Raw genomic sequence first — 13,018 nt, 5'->3', positions numbered from 1 at the left:
TAGTGAGGCACACTGATGTCCCACTCACTAGGTTGAATAAGGAGAAGGTAACAGTCAGCTGTCTATCAAGTGCTAGAATCCGACACAACACATGCACTCAGGTCACTCCATAACAAGTACAAGCATGACTCTGTCACTGTCCATGTGGGTGTGATTGACCTGAGATGCACCTCCCTGGACTACATGAAAAGAGACATGGAGCAGCTATCAGATTATGTGGCTAGGCAGGTATGTCCCTAACCCTGAGCATCCTCCTCCCATTGCCTAGAATGATACCGCAGTTCAAGCAGAAAATGATTGACTTCAACAATTGGCTAAGTTTCTGGTGTCATTCTAAGTGGGTCCAGTATCTGTCTGCTTGGGATGACATGATTGACAGACCTTGATGCTTTGCAAGAGATGGCCTGCATCTGTCACCCCTGGGTTACTGGATACTGGCTAAGGCTCTTGCCACCCCTATAGTGTCTTTTTTAGGCAATGTTCCAAAGACAAAATTACCACCATAACAGATATAAATAAATGCAATCTGAGGGTCACACTGCTCAATGCAAGAAGTCTAAATCTCAAGATGCACTTGCTCAAAGCGCTCCTCAAAATGGAGAACATTGACATTTGTGCTATAATGGAGACCTAGTTTACAGCAGCAGAAAGTACCCCTTTGCTACCAGACTATAAATCATTTCACACCTTTTGGCCCAAGAACATGGACCAAATCTCCAAAGGTGATGGTGTCTCCATATTCTTAAAGGATATGCACACCTCCAGACTAGTAGCCCAGCATAATGCATCTGAGATACTTCAGGTACAACTAACATTGGGTAAGATGGCTATTAGATGGCTATTCAGGTCATAGCCTGCTATAGGTCCCCAACCATGTCCCAAGACTCTCGCTCCATGTTCCTAAGCACCCTGGAAACTATTAGGGTCCAACCCAACACTCTAATACTAGGTGACTTCAACTACCCTTCCATCAACAGGGAAATCTACTCATGCACCAATACACCAGCCCAATGTTTCCTGGAATTCATCAATTCCAATGCCCTGGACCAGCTCATTCTTACCCCCACTAAAGGATGCAACATCCTTGACCTGGTTATTGCTAACATGGGCAACTGTTGCTCTACACCAATAGTCAATTCCTCCCTGGTTAGATCTGACCACAAACTAATCATCATGGAAATCCATTTCTCACCCACACTCCCCACAAAGGTAAGAACCATGAAAAATTTCTCCAAAGCTGAATTTGGGCTCCTAAAAACAGAGGTGGCTAACTTCACGGCACCCATGTCAATGGAAAATAGATGCATGACTGCCAAATCATTCACCAGTGCACTGTATGAGCATGTATATTAATGCATAGAACTAGCCATACCCAACAGAACCAAGACACTCTCCTCCAAAAAAGGAAGCCAATCTGGTGGTCCCTTGCCATTAATAAACTCTACAACAGAAGGAAGAAACTGTTGCAGAAAAAGGTGAAGACCCAAGAAAGGAAAAACTCTCTTATTAGCCTCAACAAAAAGTTGAGATCCCTCATCAAAACTTCTAAAGCCAGCTAAGAAGGCAGAATTGCAGTAGACATGAAAAACAAACATAAAGCCTTCTATAGTTATATCAAGAATCTCCATGGTAATACCCAGGTTTGCTCTGAGTTACTGCACAATGGTACCTCTTATACTGAGCCAACAGATATTGCCAACATACTGGCTGATAGATTCAGTGCCAACTTTACCCCCCCCCCCAAAGGACCAACCACAATACTGGAGGAATACCAGGCACCCAGCATTACTGCAGCACAGGTTAAAGCTGTATTGTCCAAGGTCAAGAATACAGCATCCGTGGGACCCAGCAATATCCCTGGATGTGTTCTACATGAACGACAAAGAGAACAGGCACCACATCTGTGTGCCCTGTTCAATCACAGCCTCATCTCAGGCTTTGTCCCTACCAAATGGTGCACTGCTAAAGTCATCCCTCTCCATAAAGGGGGAGTGACTACAGACCCTGGGAATTATCACCTCATTACCCTGATGAGTCTGATATGTAAGGCTATGGAGTCCATCATCATGGACCTAATTAAGAAAGATATAGGGAATCTCCATACTCTAGAGCCCACACAATTTGGTTTTCTGAAAGTTAGATCATGCCTACTCAACCTGTTTGACTTCTTTGAGTCAGTCACCAGAGCTGTGGATGAGGGCAAGACAGTTCATACAGCCTACCTCAATCTGGCCAAGGCCTTTGATACCATTCCCCACTCAGGAATTGTTGATAAACTCACCAAACTAGGCATCAACCCCTATATCACTAGGTGGGTTGCAAACTGGCTCACAGATAGAACCCACAGTCTGAAAGTAGCGGACTCCAACTCAGACTGCCAACCAGTCACAAGTGGAGTCCCACAAGCATCAGTCCTGGGTCCTCTCCTGTTTGGCATCTACTTCTCAGAAGTCCAGGCCAACACAGAGGGACTCTGGCTGATCAAGCTCGCAGAAGACTGAAAGATGGGAGCCATTATTAGCTCCCCAAGTGTTGCAGACATCCTACAGAAAGGCCTCACTGAGACCAATGACTGGTGTCAAAACCATGGACTTAAGCTTAATGCCAAAAAACGCGGCATCATCCCCTTTGGGAAAAACACAGGTCCCACTAATTACCTCATTGATGGGAGTCCACTGAACACTGAATGTGTTACAAGAGATCTGGGGACACAGGTTGACAGCAACCTCTCCTTTGACCACCACATTACCACTGTGGTCAGAAAGTCCTTCTATGTGGCATATCTCATTACCAAGGGATTTGCATCCAGGAAGAAAGAGGTCATCATCTCTCTCTACTCTTCCCTCATTAGGCCAATCATCGAGTATAATGTCCCATTTGGCATGCACTAGACACATGCAATAGCTGGAAAGGCCACAAAAGTACCTCACAAAGAGGATCATCATCCTTAAACACATTCTCTGTCTCATATCGTCTACTAAGAAGCGGTCTCTGCTTGACTTACAAAGCCATGTCTGACCCAGCTCTGTTAGAAATGCTATATCTAAAGAAATCCCAATCCCTCCGCACTACATGCTCCAGAGAACGCAACTTCATTACCACAATCAACAGAACATGCTGGAGGGACAGGTTCATAACCCACAGACTGCCCATGGTCTGGAATAGACTTCCCATACATATCAAGCAGAGCACCGCCCTCTTCAAGAGAAGTCTTGATGAGTGGATGGGAAACAGAAAGTTCACTAGTGGCTCTATTTGATAGAGGCACTGGAAAGTTACGACAGGTGGCACGATGCCAGGGCACTTCTATGGGCTAGGCTTGTAAAGGCTCCAAGGCGATTAGCATAGTACACACCTATGAACATATGAACCTATCACTTTCCCATCCTGTTCTTTTTCAGTTCTTTTAAACTCCTGCCAGAATGAGATGATTCCAGACCTTTCATTATAAGAGTAAATTGTCTGAAGAACTCTCATTCCTTTGTTTCTGTGTTTTAAGTTTAATCTATCAGTCTGCATCTTTTTCAGCTGTTTTCTTTGCTTAGATTGATAGGCATGTACTAGGTGAATGACTTCTAGGGACTTTTTATTCTTAGTCATGCATCCCAAATGCATCCGACAAATTTGGTGCCCTTGAGGCTATTTTCAAGAGGTATGTCTAAGATAGTGCATACATTGTCAAACAATTACAGTTTCTCTCTATACATTAGAAAAATACATAACAGATTAGGGGGAGAATGTCTGATTTCCCATTCAGTGATAAAGGCTACATTTGAATAGGTTAAGGGAAAAGCTATGCTTTACATGAATGGGAAACCTGCACCTGAGAAGGGGGGGTATACTCCAACACACATACCTGTTCCTCCAATATGTTACCTGTTTTAAGTACATTTTAAAGCTATTTTTGTGTTTAGCATTATTAAGATATAAGTTTGAGATTATTTTAAGCCATTTGAAAACAGATCAAAGTGTATGAAGAATTTTTTCATCATCTATTCCTGTTTCATTCTTAAACCCACTGTGTCTCTCTGGTTGTCTACACCTTATGTGTATTTGATCAAAAAATGATCTTCCCGTCCTCATTCACTGGCTTTTGCCAGTAACAATAGAAGTATAATTTTGTGAAGTTGCTCCCCTTAAACTCTATAAACACATTTGCCCTCCCATTGTTTTCCCCAAACCAGAATATCAAGTGTCTTCTGAGCTATACCATGTTGCTGTTTTAAATACAATGGCTTTTGAGTTTTCTGTAGTTACTATAAATTTCTTATAAGAAGTTTCTTCCAATGTCATGTATTTTACTCATACTAGTGAGCAAAATAAGATCAAGATGGCAAGTTATTCCCATTATTCTTCTAAAGCTTAAGATACTCTCTCTTTCATAACTCCATACCAGCTTAGTGCAGAGGGCAATACTTAAAAGGATTAACCCCCTTTTCCATCTTACTTTTATAACATCCACCATCTTGAATAAGACTACCAATCACTGCAGAGCCTTCTCTATGTTGTGTGTGTATTCTACCACCTGGCAGTTAGCGCAGGAGCTAAAGCTCTGACTTGTTAATGAGCTGCTTCCTCATCCAGGAGACATGGGTTTGAATCTTTACAGCTTCATTTGCATACACTGTGACCTTAAGGAAATCACTTAACCAGACAGTGTTTGGGGGCAATTGGGAATGCAGGAAAGGCTGCTTAATAGTCTCCTTGACTGTGGACCTAGTAACTGCCTAAAAACCATTTCCTGTGTTAACTCTAGTGGTTAAAATAAATAAACACTGTACAAGATAGAAGGATAGCTAGCTTTAACTTTTTGCCAGTCTTTTAATACTTTCTCCTAGTACAGTGTATTAATTGTCATATATCCCACATAATGATCCTGTTTCAACATTAATAAATCTATATCTGATAGTAGTAAACAGATTTTTAGTTAACAGTATTATTTTGAACATTCTGGTCAGTTATCTATTTGTGTAAAAGTCAGCATGTATCTGAGATTATGTATATCCAGTACTGTTTGTGAATGTAATTTATCCTGCATACATAAGAAATTGGTTAATAGTTGAAACTCAATTTAATTATGTTCATTTGTTAACTGGCTAGATGAAAATTTCACCATAGTTTTTTTTTTTTGGGGAGGACAAACCCAAAATACTATCTGCATAACAAATGCCAAGCAGTTGCACATTTACAAATGTGAGGTAATCTGATGAGGTAAACATAATAGATCTGCAAGCGGAGACCCCACAGAAATAGTACAGTTAAATAAGTAATGCTAGTACTCTCACTTAATATGTAATATGAGTAGTTAAAGTATAATAGTTTATAATGACTTAAAAAATCATTTACTAAATTCTCCCATGCAAAACTAGTCATTTATTTCACTGGTAAGCAATGTTTATATTTATTCTTGTTTCATACAAATGTTCTGAGAGAGTTTTATCATAGTTGTATTGTGCCATTTTGTTAATATTTTGTTACTGCATTACAGAATTTCAGTATACTATTTTATATCCCTAAAAGTGGAGAAAAGATAAATTATATCATGTACATTAAAATTCACCTACTTTTTTTTTGCTTTAATCACAGGTAACATATTTATTTTATTTATTTATTTGTAGTTGGTTTACCAGGATAGTCCATTGGGCCAAGAAAATCCCGTTTTCAATGGAGTCCTGGGGAGAAAGCTCCAAAAAATACAAAGTTACACAGGTTTACATTTACATTTGAATTGAAGAGTTACAGTAAAAATTATAGATCACAGCAGGTAGACAGACTTATAATGACAATTATAGGTCACAGTGGGTAGTAATACTAAATAAAATCAATTCAATGTAAGTTACATTTGGATATGAAGTTAAAAGAAAAAAAAAACATCATGCTGCAATAGTTACCAAAAGAAGTAATGCCAACTAGGCCAGAGAGTGAATTAGAGGAAATGGAATTATGTAGGGTGGAAGCAGGAGCATTCCCATTGTGATGTTAGATGTGAGTGTAATGATTTTTTAAAGGCAGAGAGATTTGTGGTGGTACAGATGGATGGTGGAAGGGAGTTCCATAGACGAGCAAGTGCAAAGGACAAGAGATGTTTGCCAGGGGGACGTTTGGGTTTATATAGTTCAATTAGGTTATGGTTGCTAGATCTTAAGAGTCTTTCTGGGAGGTGCATTATAAAGGTTGAGGAAAGGGAGGGACAGAGGGAGGAGTTGAAAATAAGTTTGTGTGCATGAGAAAGCTGGATATAGGAGAGATGGTTAGGGAGTTCTAACCATTGAAGTTTTTGAAGGGATACAAAGTGATGTGAAGATGACTTGTGGCCAGTAGCAAATTTGGCAATTTTGTTATAGCAGGAGGAGAGTTTTGCCTTAAGAGAAGATTGTAAATTGGATAAGAGTGGGGCACCATAGAGAAGAGAAGGGATGAGAAATGTGGTAGAGAGAGTGAGCTTAGTAGGGGCGGTTAGGAAGTGATTATGGCGGTAGAGCATACCTAGTTTCTGGTGTTTTTTTTATGTTAATCTGCAAGTGGGAGTTAAATTTAAGCTGATCATCAATGTGGACACCTAATAATTTAGCCTCAGATATCAGCTTGAGAGATGTATTGTCCTGACTGGTGATTGAGAATGTATTTCTGTCTAATGTGAGGGTTTTTGAGGGGGTAAATACCATTAGTTCAGTTTTTGAGGCATTGAGGGCTAGGCGGTTGTCTAACATCCATTTTTTAGTGGTTGTGAAAGCATCTTGGGTCAGTTTCAGGAGTGCAGGGATGGAGGTGGCAGTACAGATAATAGTTGAGTCATCAGCGTATTGGATAAGTTTTGTATTGGGGATTGAGTGGTGGAAATCATTTATGAAAATATTAAAAAGAAGGGGACCTAGTGTGGATCCCTGGGGAACACCAGTGGGGGTATTTAGGAATGAGGAAGTGGCATTTTCCATTTAACTGATTGTTGTCTATTGAAGAGGTAGCTAGTGAACCAACTGAGAGAGGAGAGAGACAGGTTTAGGTTGGAAAGTTTTGCAAGGTGAAGGTTGTGAGAGATGGTATCGAAAGTTTTAGAGAAATCGAGACGGAGAGTAGACACTATGTGTCCTGAGTCTCGTGCTTTGTTCACGGTTTCAAGAAATGAAAGAAGGGCATTCATGGTGCTATGATTGGGTCTAAATCCATGTTGTGTGGGGGTTAGTAAGTTGTTATCTATAAGATATGGAAGGAGTTGGAGATGAACACATTTTTCTAGGAGTTTAGAGATGGGTGATAGGATGGCAATAGGACAGAAGTTTGTTATAGTATTGTTATTGCCACCTTTGTGCAAGGGTATGATAAAAGCTTTTTTCCAGAGTTGGGGTACATAGCCTTCTTGAATACTGCGATTAGGGGGTACATAGCCTTCTTGAATACTGCGATTAATGAGAATACTGATGGGGAAGGCAGTAGCTTCGGCTGCTATGCTGAGAAAGTAAAAGGGAATATTATCGGGGGCAGTGGAGCATGGTTTTAGTTTCTGAAGAATTTTTTTATGGTAGATATAGGTATGGGTTTTAAAGAGAAACGTAGGGAATGAGAGGAAGGGGCTGAAAGGGATAGCATGGGAGGATGAGCAGATGTGGTGGCTGTTGTATTATTAGAGAAAGATGAGGTTAGTTTGGCTATTGAGTTGATAAAAAATGAATTGAATTGGGTGGCCAGGTCTATGGCTGATGCATTAGGGTCTGGGCTGGGTGATTCTTTCTTGCCTGGATTAAGGAGAGTAGAGATACCTTTCCAAAATTTTTGTGGGGTAGTTATATTGCTTTGCTGAAGAAGAGAGAGATAGTTTTGTCGGTCGATTGTAATAAGTTTTTTAACTTTATTGCGAAGGGTTTTGTATTCGTTAAGGGTGGATGGAGTCTTATTTTTGTGGTAGTGCACCCAGGCTTTATCTCTAAGGCGCATGGTAGCTAGAGTATTTTTAGTGAGCCAAGGTGCAGTTTTGTTTTTTATTCTTTTAGATTTCATGGGTACATAACTGTCTAAGAGATTTAAGAAAGTTGTGTTGAAGTAGGTAACAGCTGATTTCAGGGGCAGGGTTTTCAAAGGGCTCCAATCTATTGATTCTGGGGAATTAGATAAGTTAGTAGGATTAACGTTCTTTAGATTACGAGTGGAAATACAGTTATAGTTGAAGGGGGGGAAGGAAGACGATGAGTGAAGATAAGGAGGTGATTGCTAAGCAAGTCAGGAAGGGCAGCACTGTCAGAGAAGTAATGGGGATGAGAAACTAATATCCAATCTATGGTGCTACCACCGGAGGAATTTGTGGAGGGTCTGGTATTGGAGTTAATAAGTTGAGAAAAATTATAGAGGTTAATGTTTAGGGGGTTTGTGGGAGATTTAATGGAGGTCCAATTGATATTTGTGTCTCCAAGTATAATAATTTCATTACTAATGTTGCTTGACAGCCATGAGAGGATGTCCTCGAGTATAGGGATATTATCACCAGGGGGAATATAAGGTGCAGCTATGCATATGTGTTTATGTATGTTTATTTGAAGTACAGCCACAGTAAGTTCTGCATTGGAAAATTGGGGAATAGGTTTATCATAGGGAGTAACTACTAAGGAGGATAAGTACATAAGAGCTACTCCTCCACCTTTTTTATGGGTTCTGTCTTTTCTAATAATTGAATATGTGGGTGGTGCTATTTCAGAGTTATTTATATATGGATTTAACCAGGTTTCAGAGATACATAGGATATCTGGTTTGTTGTGCGTAAGCCAAGCATGGAGGATGGGGATTTTATTAACTATGCTTTGGGCATTAAGAGAGGTTAGTAGGATAGCTTTAGATGTAGAAGAGGTAGTATGAGGGCCTGGGTTAGGGTGTATGTCACCAGATATAAGAATGGTAGTTAGGTGTTGAATTGTGTTAGGGAGGAGATTGTATTTCTTGGTATGTAAATATAGCCTTACCATTATGTCTTGTGAATGGAACCAGTCACTGTTCATGTCAAGCTGAGATGTATTACAGGTCACAATGGGGTACTGTGTTCATAGGTTCATAGGTAGGTACTAGGCTATCTGGCTGAAGGCATTTACAAGCCTAGCAGGAATGTATTGGCTTTCGCCACTCCCTTAGATTAGTTCCCTGTGTCTCTGTTCAGCAGAGCCATTGAAGTGATCCCCGGGTAAACTTTTTGATTTCCATCCACTCGTCAATGTTTCTCTTGAAGAGTGTTAGCAAGGAGCTCTGCCTAATGTATACGGGAATCTTGTTCCAGAGCATGGGAAGTCTCTGGGACAGGAATCTATCCCTCCAGGATGTCCTATTTATTATTGTGGTAAGGTTTAGATCCCTAGAGTGTGTGGCTCGAGGGGATATGGTTTTCTTTAGGTGGAGCATGTCCATCAATTCTGGGTTGGATATGGCCTTGTATGTCAGGCAGAGATCACCTCTGAGTAGGCGGTATGCAACCGAGTACAGCTGGAGTTTCTTCAGTCGAGCTGCATAGGACATCTGTTTTACGCCATTATCTTGGTGAGGTACTTCTGTGATCTTTACAGCTGTTGCAGGTGTCTTGTAAGGTACATCCCAAATGGGGCATTGTACTTTATGATGGGTCTGATGAGTGATGCGTAGAGGGGCACAATGACCTCTTTTGTTCTGGATGAAAACCCTTTTGTGATTAGGTGGGCCACATAGAAGGATTATCTAACCACTTTGGCAATGTGATTATCAAAGGAGAGATTACTATTTACTTGGGTCCTAAAGATCCCTTATTACATCTTCCATATTTAGGGGTCTACCACCTATGTGGTAGTTTGTGGGTACTTTGTTTTTTCCAAAGGGGTTGACTATGCACTTTTTGGCATTTAGCTTGAAGCCATGGTTTTAACACTAGGTATCTGTCTCAGTGAGACCTTTTGGAGGATTTCTATATCAGCTGGAGAGTCAGTTATAGCCCCTAGTTTGCAGTCGTCTGTGAACTTGGTCAGCCATAGTCCTCCTGTGCTTGCCTAAACCTCTGAGAAGTATATGCCAAACAGGAGGGATCCTAGGACTGAGCCCTGGAGAACACCACTTATAACCGGTTTAGAGTCAGACCTAGCTCCTGCAACTCTTACCATGTGGGTTCTGTCCATGAGCCAGTTGGCAACCCATCTCGTAATGTAGGGGTTTATGTTCAGGCTGATGAGCTTGTCTATAATACCAGAGGGGGGAATGGTGTCGAAGGCCTTTGTGAGGTCTAGGTAGGCTGTGTGGATCAACTTTCCTTCATCTATAGCCATGGTAACTGTCTCAAAGAAGTCCACCAGGTTTAGGAGGCATGATCTGCCCTTAACAAAGTCGAACTGGGTAGGGTCCAGTATTTGGAGGTTCCCAATGTCTCTATTAATGAGATCCATGACAATGGGCTAGATAGCCTTGCAGACCAAGCTAGTCAGGCTTATAGGGTGATAGTTCTCAGGGTCTGTTGTGGCTCCACCTTTGTGGAGTGGAATAACCGTTCTTGTATGCCACTCTATGGGCACGTAGCATGCGGAGAGGCTGAGTTTGAGCAGTGTGTTTAGGTGAGGAGTTAGTTCATCTTTGAGCTCATGTAAGACACAGCCTGGAACACCATCGGGTACCATTGATGCTGTGTTTTTGGCTTTGGAAAGGCTGTTTTAACCTGAGTGTCTGTGATTTCAGGGGCACTATGTTCTTCTGATATGGTTATGGGCCCTTTTGGGGGTGAGAGTGGGGTGAAGTTTGCACTGAACCTGTCTACCAGGATGTTGGCAATATCGGTCGGTTCAGTGTATTTTGTGCCATTCTGCACTAACTCTGAGCAGATCTGAGAATTGCCACTTAGATTCTTGACATAGCTAAAAAATGCCTTGTGGTTATCTTTGTAGTCCTTGGCAATTTTTCTTTTGAAGGTAATCTTGTATGATTTTAAGAGGGATCGTAGTTTCTTGCTGATACTGATCAGGGATGTCTTCCCTTCTTGGGATTTTACTCTTTTCTGTACTAGTTTCCTCCTCTTATTGTATAGCTTGTTTATGGCAGGGGTCCACCATACTGGTTTGCTTTTCTTGGAGGAGTGAATCTTGGTTTTGCTTGGGATAGCCCTGTCCATGCATTGTTGTAGGTGCCCGTAGAGTGCATTAGTAAAGGATTTTGCAGCTTGGGTAGCATTATCCTTTAGCATGGGGGCTTTGAAACTTTCCACCTCAGTCTTAAGTAAAGTGAATAAGAAAAACACAAAAGGCCAGGCACCAGAAACCTCTGCAGCTGTAAAAAACGAAGAACAGGATACACACAAAGCTGCTGAGAGTAGGCTCCAGAATCCACAATGAACTTGAAAAATACCAGGAAATGAATCTATGCAGAACTGCTTTATTACAACACACTAGCGCTTTCACAAAAGGCTTCTTCAGGTGTAAAACTGATACAAAAAACCACACCTTAAATAGCCAGGTTGAATAATCACATGATGCACTCTAATTAACTTTTAAAAGGGAGACCTTAAAATCAGTTTAAAACATACATATACACTACATATACACTATTAATAAAACATACACCCTGCATAAAGAACAGATATATAACAATATATATATATAAGCACATTCTAATAAGCATATAAGCATATTTAATAAACAATCTACGATTATTATAAAATAGAAAAATAAAAAATATAAAAAACAAATAAATAAATAAAAGACAGGAATTACCTATGTAGAGCTCTTTTACCAAGAACAGGCTTCAAAGGCACCTGTTCATTTAAACCATGACCATAATTGGTTCTAAGCATGACTATCCACCTAGCCTCTACTTCCTCAGTTCTAGCTCTAATATCACCCACTCTAACACTCACATATGTCCTAGAGACAACCATAAACATAAACTTATGTTGTACACCCATATTTTGTACATGCTTAGCTAAAGCATTAGTATTACTCCCTTTACCTATATGGTAATAATGCTCTCTTATTCTATCCTTTAGAGAACGATCTGTCTTGCCAACATAGAAACATCTACAGGCAACACAGTTAGCTAAATAAATCACGTGCATAGTTTCACTCAATCTAGAAGCCCTATAGGGCTTCTAGATTGAGTGCAAAGAATAGCGAATTTGAAGAGCAGAAACATAAGACCATTAATGAGCTTACAGAGAGAGGTTATGATTATGGGATAGTAGAGTATAATGCTACTCAAGTCTCTAAATTGAGAGAGAGAGTAGGGCCAAACCGTATTTTTCAAAAAGGTCAGCTGGTGGCAATACCGATAGAGCAAATAATATTAAGGCTTGTATTCCTTACTCAAGAGATGTTATGAGGTATACTGAAATTATTAGCCAGCATTGGGATATTCTGTTAACTGATCCGCAATTAAGTGAAATTATAGGCCCCAGACCTCAGTTCACTTTTAAGAATAAGAAGAATTTAAGAAGAAGGTTATGTAATGTTAAGGAAGTAAAGTATGCCCCGACAGTACCTGGTACTAGATCATGTGGTAAATGCTTGCAGTGCAAGTACATTAATAAAGAGCCTTTTTTTGCACATCCTGACACAGGCAGAGTGTATGACATCAGGGTTCAGGCTGATTGTCAAACTATGCACGTGATTTATTTAGCTAACTGTGTTGCCTGTAGATGTTTCTATGTTGGCAAGACAGATCGTTCTCTAAAGGATAGAATAAGAGAGCATTATTACCATATAGGTAAAGGGAGTAATACTAATGCTTTAGCTAAGCATGTACAAAATATGGGTATACAACATAAGTTTATGTTTATGGTTGTCTCTAGGACATATGTGAGTGTTAGAGTGGGTGATATTAGAGCTAGAACTTAGGAAGTAGAGGCTAGGTGGATAGTCATGCTTAGAACCAATTATGGTCATGGTTTAAATGAACAGGTGCCTTTGAAGCCTGTTCTTGGTAAAAGAGCTCTACATAGGTAATTCCTGTCTTTTATTTATTTATTTGTTTTTTATATATTTTTTTTCTATTTTATAATAATCATAGATTGTTTATTAAATATGCTTATATGCTCATT

The sequence above is a fragment of the Protopterus annectens genome, chromosome 1.part1, assembly GCF_019279795.1.
Source record: "Protopterus annectens isolate FY-2018-M chromosome 1.part1, PAN1.0, whole genome shotgun sequence".
NCBI classification, from domain to species: Eukaryota; Metazoa; Chordata; order Ceratodontiformes; family Protopteridae; genus Protopterus; species Protopterus annectens.
This window is presented reverse-complemented; position numbering follows the sequence as displayed.